We start from the raw sequence: 16185 nt of genomic DNA, 5'->3' as shown, positions 1-16185 counted from the left end.
TCTTCAAGGATTCACTAACCTGATGTGGTTGTGTGAGACACAACAACTATGAGAAGCATCCAAATATCTGCTGCTGCAGACCCCAAGATTAACAGTATTGTGCAGGATGGGTAGAAAGGGGTTAAAACTGTGCTGCCAAATACAGAAGGATCAATGTGAGAGAGTCCATATGATTTTATTGTTTAATGTGTTTCGCGGTGCATTTACCCCTTGAATTTTGTTCCTGAAGAAGGGATAAATGCTCCGCGAAACACGTTAAACAATAAAATCGTATGGACTATCTCACATTGATCCTCCGTGATCGTTCTGTATTTGGCAGCGCAGTTTAATCCCTTTCTACCCACCGTGCACAATACACATCAGGATCTAGGCATATGATGTTCTTTATGTGTAATACAATAATATGACACACCAAGAAGTTAGATATTTCTAAGAGTCTTAGTAGTTAGTACAGGAACATTGTCTGTGATTATCCCCCCTCCACATGCTGTAAATATTTTAGATTTTGAAACTTATTTTCCAATCATTGTATTGTTATAATGTTCACGAACAATCGGAGAAGGAAAAGGGTAAAAATGGCACTGCCGTTAAAAGACGTAACACCAGGATGAAGACACAAAGTAATTTGTATTCTCCCAGTGCGTTTCAGGGCTAAATGTTCCTTCTTCAGGACAGTTCATATTAATGTGATTCGTCCTGAAGAAGGTGCATTAGCTATGAAAAGTGTTGACAAATAAAAATCACTAGTCTCTTGGTCTTTCAATGGCAGAGCAGTTTTTACCCTTTTCCGATTATTTGCTGATTTGCTGCAGCCATTTATGCTGTTACAGGGGTTGTGACCAACCCAACCCTATGAGGTGAGCCTCTCCTTGTTATATTTTATATACTTATTTGGGTAAAACGATGTTTGCGTTATCTTGTGTCTCCAGCATCTCATATTGTTATAATGCTGTGATTATTGCCACAGCTATAGTGATATTACATATTATAGTATATAAAATATTATATATAATAAATTTGTCAAGGAGAAAATCGTGGACAAAAGAAGCTTTAATAATACACAAAAATCACATAAAAACCAAGAATAACAATAATGTAATAATACAGGTACTAATCAGACAGATAAATCCAGTGCTGTATTACACCACAATAAATACCCAACAATTTAGAGTATACATGAAAATGAAGAATCATAGGTATGAATTATAAGACCAAATGGGTGACAAAGTTGGTACTAAAGGGAAAGAACTAGAGTTGAGGGAATACCTAACTATTTGTACTCACTATACTCAAAACGAGTACTGTCTAATTCCCATCACACGCAACGACTTATCTAACGATATATCACCGAGGTCACGGATTCCGTGACGCACATCCAGCATCGTTAGTGACGTTGTTGCGTGTGACACCCAACGAACGTCCGTTAACGATCAAAAATACTCACCTTATCGTTGATCGTTGACACGTCGTTAATTTTCAAAATATCGTTGATTGTTGAGGTCGCAGGTTGTTCGTCGTTCCCGAGGCAGCACACATCGCTACATGTGACACTGCTTGAACGACGAACTGCAGCTTACCTGCAGCCGCCGGCAATGAGAAAGGAAGGTGGTGGGCGGGATGTTACGGCCGCTCATCTCCTCCACTCCGCTTCTATTATGCGGCCGCTTAGTGACGCCGCTGTGACACCGCACAAACTGCCCCTTAGAAAGGAGGTGGTTCGCTGGCAACAGCGACGTCGCTAAGCAGGTAAGTCCGTGTGACGGCTCCAAACGATTTTGTGCACCACGGGCAACGATTTGCCTGTGACGCACAAACAACAGGGGCGGGTACGCTCGCTAGCGATATCGTTAACAATATCGCTGCGTGTAACGGGGCCTTAATACTCGCATATTCATTCCGAATAATGTGTGCAATGCAAGTTAATGGGGAATACTCATAATGTAACGAGAAACCTGAATGCTGCACTATTCTTGCGAGCAGCGTGTTACTCATTACTTTGCAAGTTTTCCTCATTAACTTGCATGGCACGTGCTAATCGGAATGCATACTCGAGTATTAGACAGTACTCATGAGTATAGCGAGTATGAATAGTTAGTTACTCATTACTTTGCAAGTTTTCCTCATTGACTTGCATGGCACGTGCTAATCGGAATGCATACCCAAGTATTAGACAAGAATCAAAAAGAGAAAAAAATTCTCAAATCCAGCTCACCAGTATGTATGAAGTCCAAAGATGGTGCAAGGAAGATGAATCACGGCCATGACACTAGGGTATACAAAAAAGAAAATCCAGCACGACATCCAATGGATAAAAATCTTCTGTTTGCTTTATTAATCCATGTTAGGATTGTGAATAAGGAAGTATATTCCGAAACGCGTCCCTTGTCTGTATTTTAACTTCACCTTTTAACATGGATTAATAAAGCAAACAGAAGATTTTTATCCATTGGATGTCGTGCTGGATTTTCTTTTTTGTATACCCAAGTATTAGACAGTACTTGTTATGAGTATAGCGAGTATGAATAGTTAGGTACTCGCTCAACTCTAGAAAGAGCCTCCTGTGCCACAATAGAAGGGTATAGTGACTCAACCACTCAGAGTAAGTCTGGAATAGTACGAGTATTGGAGGCACAGGGCGTTTCCTGATGGAGTTTAATCCCCAATGTACATTTCATGCTTTGTCAAGGAGTCGATAACGCGAGCAACGACAATATGCAAAACACTTTTAACACAATTTTAAACGATTTAAATGAATGGGGACAACTTCCTTGTTATAAGTGATAACAGTAAATGCGGATGAGTAGATGCGAATCCTTATCTGACCAGCATGGACCGCTGCTGAGATGGCGTGTTTCAGGATGGCTGAGTTGCAGAATTGCAGCTGCTTCTTCCCAGTGGGTGCGAGGACTTGCGGTGTGCTGCGGGCAGGCTTCACGGGGTAAGATCTGACCCAGTGGAAGGGATGCAAGTCAGAGCTGGCGTCTGTATCCAGGAGCCCTAACCGGCGGCTTCCTTGGATACTTAGACGCGTGTGTGTGGAGGAGCGAGTGACGTCACAGGGCTCAGGACAGGCTACGGAAGCCTGTAGCAGGCAAAAGGGGTCCCAACGCGTTTCAGAGGTGTAAAACGTGCCTCCTTTCAGAGGCACGTTTTGCACCTCTGAAATGAGTACTGGCAGTGTCAATGGTCATCAGCTGACCCCATGCTACCATGACAACCCGTGATTGTGATCCCGCCATGGCCCTTTAAATTTCACTGTCAGTGCTTGACAGCGCAAACTAAAGGGTTAACAGATGTGGATGAATCTCTGATCCACCTGCGCCTGTTAGCCACACATGCCTGCTGATCGGATCAGCAGACATGTGCAGAGATTACAGCGGGCTCACCAGTGGTAATCGGAGGGAGGTGAACAAGGACATACCAGTACCAGTAGTGGTTAAGTTTTATTTATTGTGGTGTAACACAGCACTGGATTTATCTGTGTGATTAGTACCTGTATTATTACACTATTGTTTGTCTTGTTTTTTTATTAGATTTTTGAGTGTTAACTTTTTAATGGTTAAAACAAAATATGTTTTATACAGCAGCTTTCATCCACAATATTCCCCTTGTCAAATTAACTTGCATATGTGACATCTGCTCTACCACATTGGGAGTCTTTGTTTCTAATCTTGCTCCCCTCTGGTATTTATGAATCCTAACCAATGTGATTTGTGGCTCTTATATTATATACAAAAAAAAAATATATATATATATACTGTATATGGCTTAATGTTTCTGGGCTCCGATGCAGCGCTATCATGTGGGACATTTCATATTGGTCTCTTTAGTATGCAAAGTGTCAAAAGGAATTGTCCAACACCATTACAGTCTAAAATGGGTGAATAAGCAAAACAAAACCTAAATGTATCTGTAAAGGTATACTCACTATGAGATGGCATAAGGAATAGAATGGCCGGCTTCCTGCACACATGCACCAATGTGATAAATGTGCTACAATTAGTGACATTTGTGTAGACTAGTAATTTCATACTCTCTGATAATTTTGATTTTGATAACTTTTTTCCATTGTTCTGTTCTTTAATCTTAATTCTTCCCACTTGAAGACGTCAAAGCACATTGTGTTCCTTCACACAGAGAGATGCTAATGTCCATTGTTTTTATACCATAGTCTTTTTTTCTCTTCTGCTGTTTACTAATTATTAAGTTGATAGGAGCTAAGTACTGATTGTTTGTTTTTTCAGTTTTTGAAGGATCTGGCATTGATGGATCAGGCGCAGTAATCGGTCAAGATGAAGGATCTGGCATTGACGGATCAGGCGCAGTAATCGCTCAAGATGAAGGATCTGGCATTGACGGATCAGGCGCAGTAATCGGTCAAGATGAAGGATCTGGCATTGAAGGATCTGGCGCAGTAATTGCTCAAGATGAAGGATCTGGCATTGAAGGATCTGGCGCAGTAATTGCTCAAGATGAAGGATCTGGCATTGAAGGATCTGCTATATATAAGAGCCCACTGGTGGTGGCTGCAGGTTATAGGCCCCAAAGCTGGTGACAGTTTCCCTTTAAAAGCTTCCTACATCTATAACCTAAAAATACAAAAATAAAAACTACTGAAATGCAAAGAGGAAAAATAAAAATCATCTAATATTGACTTCAAGAACTGAAGAATATTTTAAGTGGTAATCAGAATTTTAATAAATACATGATACAGAATTAACAACCTGGTCTGCTGATATTTTTTGGGTGGATGGCCTATAAGCACAAAAAGGGAAAATTGTTCTGCCTGTCAAGGCAGGCTATTAAATCACCGTCTGTCAGCATATATGTAGCCAATCAGCGGTCGTTCAGTGACGCAGGTTGGTCAGCGTAAACCTACCCTAAGTCATTAATGTTATTTATCTATTTGTTTATTAATTTTTACACTTTTTTTATTTGGATCTAGTTGCATCTCTTTCTTTTTAATTATATCTTAAGGTCTTAAATATCTCTAAATTCATGGTCTTCAAATCTCCATTTTAAGAAGATTTTTTTTAGTCATACACACACAGTATTAATTGAAAAAAACATTCTCACTGCAGTTTTTAATGCAGTTTTTGAAGTAAAGGTTTATTTACACTGTGCCATGTGCAGAGTTAGGCTGATGTCCTGTACTCATCCATGAGAATGGATCCGTTAACAAAATGATTTCTGCCGAATCAGTTTTTTTAACATCGGAGTCTATGGAGAACAAATCTGTTAAAGGGAACCTGTCACCGGATGTTTATAATACTCACCTAACGGTCGGTGCAGAGCAAACTGGTCGGATGGGCGTCTCCGATCTCCGGGACTGCACCTCCTCTTTCGGCCATCTTTGTCCTCCCTCTTCTGAAGCTAGTGTGGATGACACATTCTATGTCATCTACACTAGCCGGCATTGAGGTCCTGCACAGGTGCACTACAATACTTTGATCTCCCCTACTCACGGCAAATCAAAATGCGCCTGCGCAGGACCTCAATGTCGGCTTGTGTGTATGACGTAGAACATGTCATCCACTCTAGCTTCAGAAGAGGGAGGACAAAAATGGCCGAAAGAGGAGGTGCAGACCCGGAGAACGGAGACGCCCATCCGACCAGTCTGCTCTGCACCGACCGAAACATCCGGTGTCAGGTTCCCTTTCATGGATTGCTATTTATCTTCTATTTGTAATGAATCCTGAAAGAAAAAAATGGATTTGTTACAAATGCAATAACAGATGGCTAAATAGCAATACATTAACCCCTTCACGACCATGGACGGATCTTTCCGTAATGGATCGTGTCCCGGTAAGCCCCGCCCCCTGCCGCGGGCAGGCGGCGTGGATCGGCACACATATCAGCTGTTTTCAACAGCTGACATGTGTGCCTACATGTTCCGAGTGGAATCGCATTGCACCCGGAACATTAACCCCTTAGATCTCGCTGCCAAAGTCTGGCAGCGAGATCTATATGCGCGCGGCCATGTTTTCTACTTACCGCCGCCCCCTCCGGACGTCACGTGAGTGATCACGTGACGTTCGGTGGTTGCCATCGTAGCACAGGGTCATGTGATGACGCCTGCTGCTATGAAGTTTCACTTTCACTCTTCCTCGGCACGGAGCAGAGGAAAAAAGAAAGTGACTATTTCTGCTGTTTACAGCGGTATAGCTGTGATCAGCAGATAGCGATCAGCAATCAGATTGCTGATCGCTATAGCCCCCTAGAGGGACTAGTAAAATAAAATAAAAAAAGTAAAAAAAAAGTTTTAAAAAATTTAAAAAAAAACAAAAAACCTAAAAGTTCAAATCACCCCCCTTTCCCCCCATTGAAAATTAAAGGGTTAAAAAATAAATAAATATACACATATTTGGTATCGCCGCGTTCAGAAATGCCCGATCTATCAAAATATAAAAACAATTAATCTGATTGGTAAACGGCGTAGTGGCAAAAAAATTCCAAACGCCAAAATTACGTTTTTTGGTCGCCGCAAGTTTTACGCAAAATGCAATAACAGGCGATCAAAACGTAGCATCTGCGCAAAAATGCTACCATTAGAAACATCAGCTCGAGACGCAAAAAATAAGCCATCACTGAGCCATAGATCCCAAAACATAAGAACGCTACGTGTTTCGGAAAATGGCGCAAAACGTGCGCCACTTTTATTGGACAAACTTGTGAATTTTTTTAACCCCTTAGATACAAGTAAATCTATACATGTTTGGTGTCTACAAACTCGCACCGACCTCAGGCATCATACCCACATATCAGTTTTACCATATAGTGAACACCGTTAATAAAACATCCCAAAAACTATTGTGCCATCACACTTTTTTTGCAATTTTTCCACACTTGGAATTTTTTTGCTGCTTTCCAGTACACCATATGGTAAAACTTAAGGTTTCATTTAAAAGTACAACTTGTCCCGCAAAAAACAAGCCCTCATATGGCAAGATTGACGGAAAAATAAAAAGGTTACGGCTCTCGGAAGAAGGGGAGCAAAAAACAAAAACGCAAAAACGGAAAGTGCCCCGGGGCTGAAGGGGTTAAGGGATCTGTGTTCCATAGACTACAATGTTAATAAAAAAAAACCTGATTTCAGGAGCCTGTTTAGACTACATAATTGTAGTGAAATTAGCATTTTTATGCCTGCTCATTTATAATTGTGAAGTGTAAATGCATCTTAATAGGTAATAAGCTATTGCAAAACAAAACGTTGAAAGGAAAATTAGCTTACATTGGATAGTGTTTCTATGATTCATACTGAAATATAGTGAGAGTTAGGATACCCCCAGTGACACTATAATCATGCTTTCTTAGGCCTTCTTGATAACCAGCCAAGGTAAAGCAGACAGCTGGGGGCTGATATTATTAGGCAGGAAAGGTTCACATTTATTTGACCCTTTCCAGGCTAAAAATAGCAATCCGCAGCCACCCCAGAATTGGTACATCACATAAGATGCGCCAATTTTGGCACTTTGCTCCAGGTATTCCCAATTGCTCTTGGTGCAGTGGCAATTGGGGGTAATATTTTTAGGGGTTGATGTCAGCTGTGTAATGCCAGCTGACATCAAGCCCAGGGGTTAGTTATGGAGAGACACCCTTATTACTAACCCAATAATAATAAAAAAAGACACACACTTGAAAAATGTTTTGTTTCAAAAAACACTCCCCAAAACTTTCCCTCATTCACCTCTGTATTTAAAACCAAGAAAAAAAAATCCCAGCTGTTCCAACATAGTTCACACACTGATTAGGGGCAATACCCTGAAACAGCTGTCTGTGGATGAATACCTGGCCTTGGTATTTCCCTTGTCATATCTTTAAGCTTGTCAAAGAGTTGGATATTGACTAAAAGGGCCACTTAAAGGGAACCTGTCAGCAGAAATGTCCCCTAAAACCTAACAGATTCCCCCTCTGCAGCTCCTGGGCTGCATTCTATAAAGGTCCCTGTTATGATTGTGCCCACTTTCTGACCGAAAAAAAGTGTTTATAAAGTTGTACCTTTTTGGCTTCTGATTCTGTAAATCCGTCACGGGGGCGGGCTGCCTGATGGCCGTTATTCTGCCCCCTGGTCCTGTATGCCGCCCCCATCGCTGATTTCAATACTTCTGGACGCCGCCCACTGCTCCAGCCATCCCCGCGCATGCCCAGTGCCCATCTCTCGGGGATGAGCACTGTGCCCAGCGTCACGTGCACGCAGGGTTAAGATTATGGGCGGTGCTGTGATGTTTATTCCTAAGCAACTGCCCATAATCGCGGGACCGCGCTTTCGGTGTAGTCACTGCTCCGCGCTCTTCCCATCTATTTCCTGCCTCGGGGCAAGATGGGAAGGAGGCGAAGTGAGGTCAGCAGCAGCGCGCTTGCGCAGAAAGAAGCAGGCCGAGGGGGAAAGCGCGGTCCCGCGATTATGGGCGGTTGCTTAGGAATAAACATCACAGCACCGCCCATAATCTTAACCCTGCGTGCACGTCACCAGCGGTGACGCTGGGCACAGTGCTCATCCCCGAGAGATGGGCACTGGGCATGCGCGGGGATGGCTGGAGCAGTGGGCGGCGTCCAGAAGTATTGAAATCAGCGATGGGGGCGGCATACAGGACCAGGGGGCAGAATAACGGCCATCAGGCAGCCCGCCCCCGTGACGGATTTACAGAATCAGAAGCCAAAAAGGTACAACTTTATAAACACTTTTTTTCGGTCAGAAAGTGGGCACAATCATAACAGGGACCTTCCTAGAATGCAGCCCAGGAGCTGCAGAGGGGGAATCTGTTAGGTTTTAGGGGACATTTCTGCTGACAGGTTCCCTTTAATATGGTGGTTATGGTGGTTTCCTAAAAAAAGCCACTCCTTGGATAGTTCCTTCCCGGAGGGATATCTGGCTAGTTTCTGTGTCGAGACTCCTAACAGAGGCTCCACGAACTTTTTTGATTAACATAGTTTAGAGCGCAGAGTGAGCAGTAACATCTGAAGACTGACGTCACCACTCGCGAGACCCGGCGCCTCTGAAGAGCAGTGACATTAGTAATGTTACCGCTGTTCAGGGTCACCGAGCCACTAAGTAACTCCGAGTCATGCTGTGCTACGTGAGACCTGGGGATTGTGATGAGTGGTGAGGAACGTCACCGCTCATCACGCTCATCACTCTGACGTCACTGCTCATCACAGTCCCTGGGTCAGCAGAGTTCAGCGTGCACTGAGAGACGATGCTGATCAAAGGCTATGGAGTCTCAGAATGCAAAAAATGCATCTGTAATTCTTTTACCTGTAGAATTTGCACCTCTATTGCAAGTCTATGGGGACATTCCGCACATAAAACTCTGCGTACCCGCAAGAGAAAATTACATACTACACATTTCAATCCGCACCGCAGGTCAGATGCCAGAGATTTCTATAAATCCCATCCACTTTGCTGGAACTGTATGACATTTCTGTCCCTTTTTTAGTTCTAATAAATGGACTATCTTTTATGAATATACTTATTGTGTCTAGTCTAAATTTTTACAGAGTGGTGATTTTTACATTGCCAGTATGTACAGAAGAAAAAAAATCCTCCATCACACATTTTACATAGACCCTTGCATATCTAACGCTCTACTATACACTCACATTGCGTGAAGTGATAAATCCTTGTCCTCCAGATGTTATCTACCTAAGGTCTCTGGGTAATCAATGGCAAATTTACATTATGATGGGGACACAAAGTAAAGGAGACACAATTGTTGTCCTTATTCAGTGCTGATGTCTCCAATGAAGCTTAAAGGATCCCTCACTGCACACTTACCATCTTTATCTCTTGCTCACAAGCGTCATAGATGTGAAGGATTTTTCAATGTGTTTTTCAAAACTTTTCAATGTTTCTTACTTTTAATAGTAGTTTTATGTTGTTGCATAAGAAAAATGCATTTTATTTGGGGCTTTCTGAAAGGGAAACTGTGATTAGATTCATGCTGCCCCAACTATTGGCAACATGAATCAGAGAGTGGCTGTGTGATACATTTGTTTGTCCAACAATATGGGGAATATATATAGGTGTCATGTATTATGTGTAACATACCGTATTTTTCATTTTATAAGCTGCACCGGATTATAAGTTGCACCCCAAATTTAGAGGAGGAAAATAGGGATAAATAATTTTTAATGTTAAAATGAGAGTCCATCTTCTAATTCTTATGCTCACCGGGGGGAGCGGCAGTGCTGGAGCGGCTCAGGAAGGTCACAGGGTCAGCGAGGCTGCAGGCTCAGAAGAGGGGTTGTTGCGGCTCAGGAGGGTCAGCGATACTGTGGGATCGGGGGTGTCATGGTGGCGGCGGGCACTATTGATCTGCTGGTGGGCTGTGGGGGTGTCGCTGCGATGGCACGATTCAGGAGGGTCACAGGGCTGGGTGTCTTGGTGGCAGGTGCCATTGATCTGCCAGTGGGCCGCAAAGGTGTCACTGCAGTGGAGTGATTCAGGAGGGTCACAGGACAGGGTGTCTCGGCGACGGGTGCCATTGATCTGACTGCGGGCTCCATTGACTCACCAGCAAATGACAAGATGGACTTCAAGAAAATGGATGCGGGGAATAACCAGATAGGACTTCGGTGCCATTTTCTTGAAGTCCATTCTGTCAGTCTGAGCACGCGCCACCTCTGCAGCCATTTTCTTGAAGTCCACCAGGTCAACTGAAGGCGATTCAATGGAGCCCGCAGTCAGATCAATGCACCCTCCGCCGAGACACCTCATCCTGTGACCCTCCTGAACCACTCCACTGCTCCTCTGAACACTCAGTATCGCCGACCCTGCTCCATCACCGCCTCCCCAGTAAGCCTTATCCAGATTATAAGACACACCCCCATTTTACTCATAAGTTTGGGGGAAAAAGTGTGTCTTATAATGCAAAAATACGGTATATAGGTGTTATGTAATATATGTATATTTTAAACGTCCTTCAGCTTAATCTCGAGTTGATGGGTGAAGATCGATCTTGTGCAGTCTAGATAGGTCCACCAGGGTGTTCTCTGCCGTTATCTTGATTGTACCAAGCCATGGTGTTGCTGGTCTTCCTCTTCGCCTTGTTCCTTCTATTCTTCTGACCAAAATGTCTTTCTCCAGTGATTGCTCTCTCTTCATATGATGTTTCCAAAATAGGCAAGTCGTAGCTTGGTGATTCTTGCTTTGAATGACGTGGCTTGATTTGTTCCAAAATTGATTTGTTTGTTCTTCTTGCCATCCATGGCATTTATAACATTCTTCTCCAGCAGCACAATTCAAAGGAGTCGATTCTTCTTCTGTCTTGTTTATTTATTGTCCTATATACATACAGTATATCACAAAAGTGAGTACACCCCTAAGTGAATATGGCCAAATTGTACCCAATATGCCATTTTTTCCTTCCAGGTAACATGTGACTCTAGTGTTACAATTTCTCAGGTGTGAATGGGGAGCAGGTGGGTTACATTTGGTGTTATCGGTCACACACTCTCATACTGGACACTGAAAGTTGAACATGACTACTCATGGTAAAGAATTCTCTGAAGATCTGAAAAAAAGAATTGTTGCTCTACATAAAGATGTCCGAGGCTATAAGAAGATTGCCAACACCCTGACACTGATCTGCAGCACGGTGGCCAAGAGCATTTGTTTTCCCGTTTATGATGAAACACCCCCTGATGAAGCAATATGCGAAATGCACGTCTCTATCATCTCCACTTAATCATATTTGAGTAAACTTTCTCATTGTGCACTTAATGAGCATTTATGATTTTGATTATTACCACTTTGGGTTATATTGAGTATGCCCACTATGGATAAAATGTACATTTACTTTACTAGGGATATACTATGATCGGGCTGCCATCCTTCTATTCCTTGTGCAATGTCACTTTTAATTGTATATTTATATATTTTTATGCTCTAATAAAGATTGTTATTTTTACATGTCTTTCGCTTTGTTTGCACTATTATGCACTTTGGGGAAATCTGTTTCTTAGGTGATATATAGCAGACATTATACATAAGAGACATGGTTATAGGATTACATTTTGCAATATATAGTATGATGGGAATGAGACATCAGATTCAGGGTTATTAATTTCTATGGACACCATTAGTCCGTACAGAGCTGTAATGTTGTAGTGTGCACAAGCCCTGATAGTTTTTAGCCTAATACATATTTGGTTAAGTCATCAGATTATAACAGATCATTACTTTGCTAGTGTTACACTATATGTCTCCATGCAGGACGGCATCAGAATCCGGTGCACCCTGGACTGCCGGGGGGGGGGGGGGGAAGGGGGCACACTCTCAGTTGGCAGGTACAGTAATGTATTCTGTGGCCCCTGAGATGATTTTTGGGGACCACAGTGCTTGGCCCGGCAGCTGCACTTTCCTGGCTACCGGCCTTTTAAATTGGCACCTGCACGCAGTGTTCACTGCTAAACGCTATGTTCAGGGGCATTAACGTTCATCTGTGGGCAGACCTAGCACGCCGTGTGCTCCCGTCCCACAGATGAAGAGGCGCAGCGCTGCCCGCATTCCTCTGGTGCTGAGCTGTATGTCCCCCTCCACCCAAGTGCTGTATACCCCACAGAGCTGTATACCCCCCATAGCTGTATGTCCCCTCCACCCCAGTGCTCTATACCCCCAGAGCTGTATGTCTCCCTACCCCAGTGCTGTATACCCCACAGAGCTGTATGTCCCCTCCACCCCAGTGCTGTATAATCCCCAGAGCTGTATGTCGCACCACCCTAGTGCTGTATACCTCCTAGAGCTATATGTCCCCTCACCCTGGTGCAGTATACTTACCCGAGCTGTATGTCCCCCAACCTCAGTGTTGTATAAGTACCAGAGCTGTATGTCTCCCAACCCCAATGCTGTATACCCTCCAAAAGCTGCATGTCCCCCAACCCCGGTACTGTTTAGCCCCCATAGCTGTATGTCCCCCCACCCCAGTTTAGTATACCCCACAGAGCTGTATACCTCCTAGAGCTGTATGTTCCCCAATCACACTGCTGTATAACTCCCAGAGCTGTATGTCCCATCACCCCAGTGCTGTATACCAACCAGAGCTGTATGTTCCTCAACCCCAGTGCTATAAAGCCCCCAGAGCTGTATGTCAGTGCCCACCCCAGTGCTGTATACCCTCCAGATCTGTATGTCCCCCAATCCCAGTACTGTATACTCCGCAGAGCTGTATGTCCCACAACCCCAGTGCTGTATACCCCCCAGAGCTGCATGTCACCCCCCACCCCAGTGCTGTATACTGACCAGAGCTGTATGTCCCTTCACCCTGGTGCTGTATACTGACCACAGCTGTATCTTCCCCAATCCCAGCTATAAACCCCCCAGAGCTGTATGTCACCTGACCCCAATGCTGTATACCCCCCAGAGCTGCATGTCACCCCCTGCCCCAGTACTGTATAAACACCAGAGATATTTGTCCCCCAACCCTAATGCTGTATACCCCCTGAGCTGTATGTCCTCCAATCCCAGTGCTGTATATCCCTCAGAGTGGTATGTCCACCAACCTTAGTGCTGTTTACCTCCGTTGAACTGTATGTTTCCTCCCAGAGCTGTATGTTCCCTCACCACAGAGATGAATGCCCCCCTTTAGAGCTGTATACCACCCTTCCCAGTAATGTGTATGCCCCCCAGTAATCAGTATGTCCCCAGCCTCTCCTGTGATGTTTATACAGCAGTGTCAGTATGCACTGAGTGAGGCCATGTCTGTTAGTGACGACCACCAATCAGCGCGGCACATTCACATGCCTGGGAGGATGTGGACTGGAGACAAGCGGGGGAGGTGCTGCTGGCTTCCCCATATTAAAAATAACTCTAATGTGTCTGTGTGCATGTATGATGTGTATATCTACAGTATGTATATCAGTGCATATGACTGTGTATAGATTCATGGCTATTTATATGTGTTTTTCTGAATTTGTCCTTAAATATGTATATGTACATATACCTGTATGTGTACTTATCGTGTTCGTGCATGCCTGCGTGTGTATGGGGCCTACTGAGACTCTCTCGTCCGGGGCCCACAAAAACCTGGAGCCGGCCCTGTCTCCATGTATTCAGAAGAAAATGTAAGAAACCAAAAAAAGTTATCAATTACATAAATAATATAGAGTACGATGTAAATAACATATTCTATGCGCTGTGTAATATGAAGTGTAAACCCCAGATCTGATGTTACTGTGTCACCATCAGTGTTATTTGCATTGGAATGTGATAACATTGTGTTTGTACAGGAGGGCGGAGCTATCACCATCACTGACCCCTCCCCCTATGTAGTGTCCCCGTCCTATATAATGAGGCCTCTTCCATCTGCTCCTCACATCTCACCTGTAGTGGTACAGAAATGAAGAGCACAATGCAGGCGGCTTACCTCCTCATCCTGTGCTGTGTGACACGCACACTGTCCGCTCCTGGTAAGTCCAGCTCCATTATTGTATCTATTGTCTGACTTCTTACAGCTTCTTAGTATATGTCCTATTTATTTTATAGTATCATACAGTGTTGTAATCCTCTAAGAATATGTCTAACATCAATGCCTTCATTTAACTGCACTATTAATTGCAGTCTTCTATGGAGAATACATGTGATATAAACACCAGGGGTGGACATAGCTTTGGGCACGGCTTAGACTATAACCAAAAAATAAATGCCAAATGTAAAATTGATCCATGGGATGCTGCACAAACATGGAACTAGTAGTGAAATGACTAGAAAGACAAGATGGTGCAAATAGTGTCTTACCTGGTGTTACCAGGGTGTAAAGATCTTCAAGGATTTACTAACCTGATGTGGTTGTGTGAGACACAACGACTATGAGAAGCATCCAAATATCTGCTGCAAACCCCAAGATTAACAGTATTGTGCAGGGTGGGTAGAAAGGGGTTAAAACTGTGCTGCCAAATACAGAAAGATCATTGAGGATCAATGTGAGATAGTCCATATGATTTTATTGTTTAATGTGTTTCGCGGTGCATTTACCCCTTGGAATTTTGTTCCTGAAGAAGGGGTAAATGCACCGCGAAACAGTTAAACAATAAAATCGTATGGACTATCTCACATTGATCCTCCGTGATTGTTCTGTATTTGGCAGCGCAGTTTAATCCCTTTCTACCCACCGTGCACAATACACATCAGGATCTAGGCATATGATGTTCTTTATGTGTAATACAATAATATGACACACCAACAAGTTAGATATTTCTATGAGTCTTAGTAGTTAGTACAGGAATAATGTCTGTGATTATCCCCCCTCCACATGCTGTAGATATTTTAGATTTTGAAACTTATTTTCCAATCATTGTATTGTTATAATGTTCACGAACAATCGGAGAAGGAAAAGGGTAAAAACTGCACTGCCATTAAAAGACGTAAGACCAGGATGAAGACACAAAGTAATTTGTATTCTCCCAGTGCGTTTCAGGGCTAAATGTTCCTTCTTCAGGACAGTTCACATTAATGTGATTAGCCCTGGAGAAGGTGCATTAGCTATGAAAAGTGTTGACAAATAAAAATCACTAGTCTCTTGGTCTTTCAATGGTAGAGCAGTTTTTACCCTTTTCCGATTATTTGCTGATTTCTACAGCCATTTATGCTGTTACAGGGGTTGTGACCTACCCAACCCTATGAGGTGAGCCTCTCCTTGTTATATTTTATATACTTATTTGGGTAAAACAATGTTTGCGTTATCTTGTGTCTCCAGCATCTCATATTGTTATAATGCTGGGATTAGTGCCACAGCTCTAGTGATATTACATATTATAGTATATAAAATATTATATATAATAAATTTGTCAAGGAGAAAATCGTGGACAAAAGAAGCTTTAATAATACACAAAAATCACATAAAAAACAAGAATAACAATAATGTAATAATACAGGTACTAATCAGACAGATAAATCCAATGCTGTATTACACCACAATAAATACCCAGCAATTTAGAGTATACATGAAAATGAAGAATCATAGGTATGAATTATAAGACCAAATGGGTGACAAGTTGGTACTAAAGGGAAGAACTAGAGTTGAGGGAATACCTAACTATTTGTACTCACTATACTCAGAACGAGTACTGTCTAATTCCCATCACACGCAACGACTTATCTAACGATATATCACCGAGGTCACGGATTCCGTGACGCACATCCAGCATCGTTAGCGACGTCGTTGCGTGTGACACCCAACGAACGTCCGT

The sequence above is a fragment of the Anomaloglossus baeobatrachus genome, chromosome 10, assembly GCF_048569485.1.
Source record: "Anomaloglossus baeobatrachus isolate aAnoBae1 chromosome 10, aAnoBae1.hap1, whole genome shotgun sequence".
NCBI classification, from domain to species: Eukaryota; Metazoa; Chordata; class Amphibia; order Anura; family Aromobatidae; genus Anomaloglossus; species Anomaloglossus baeobatrachus.
Note: the sequence above shows the minus strand (reverse complement) of the source record.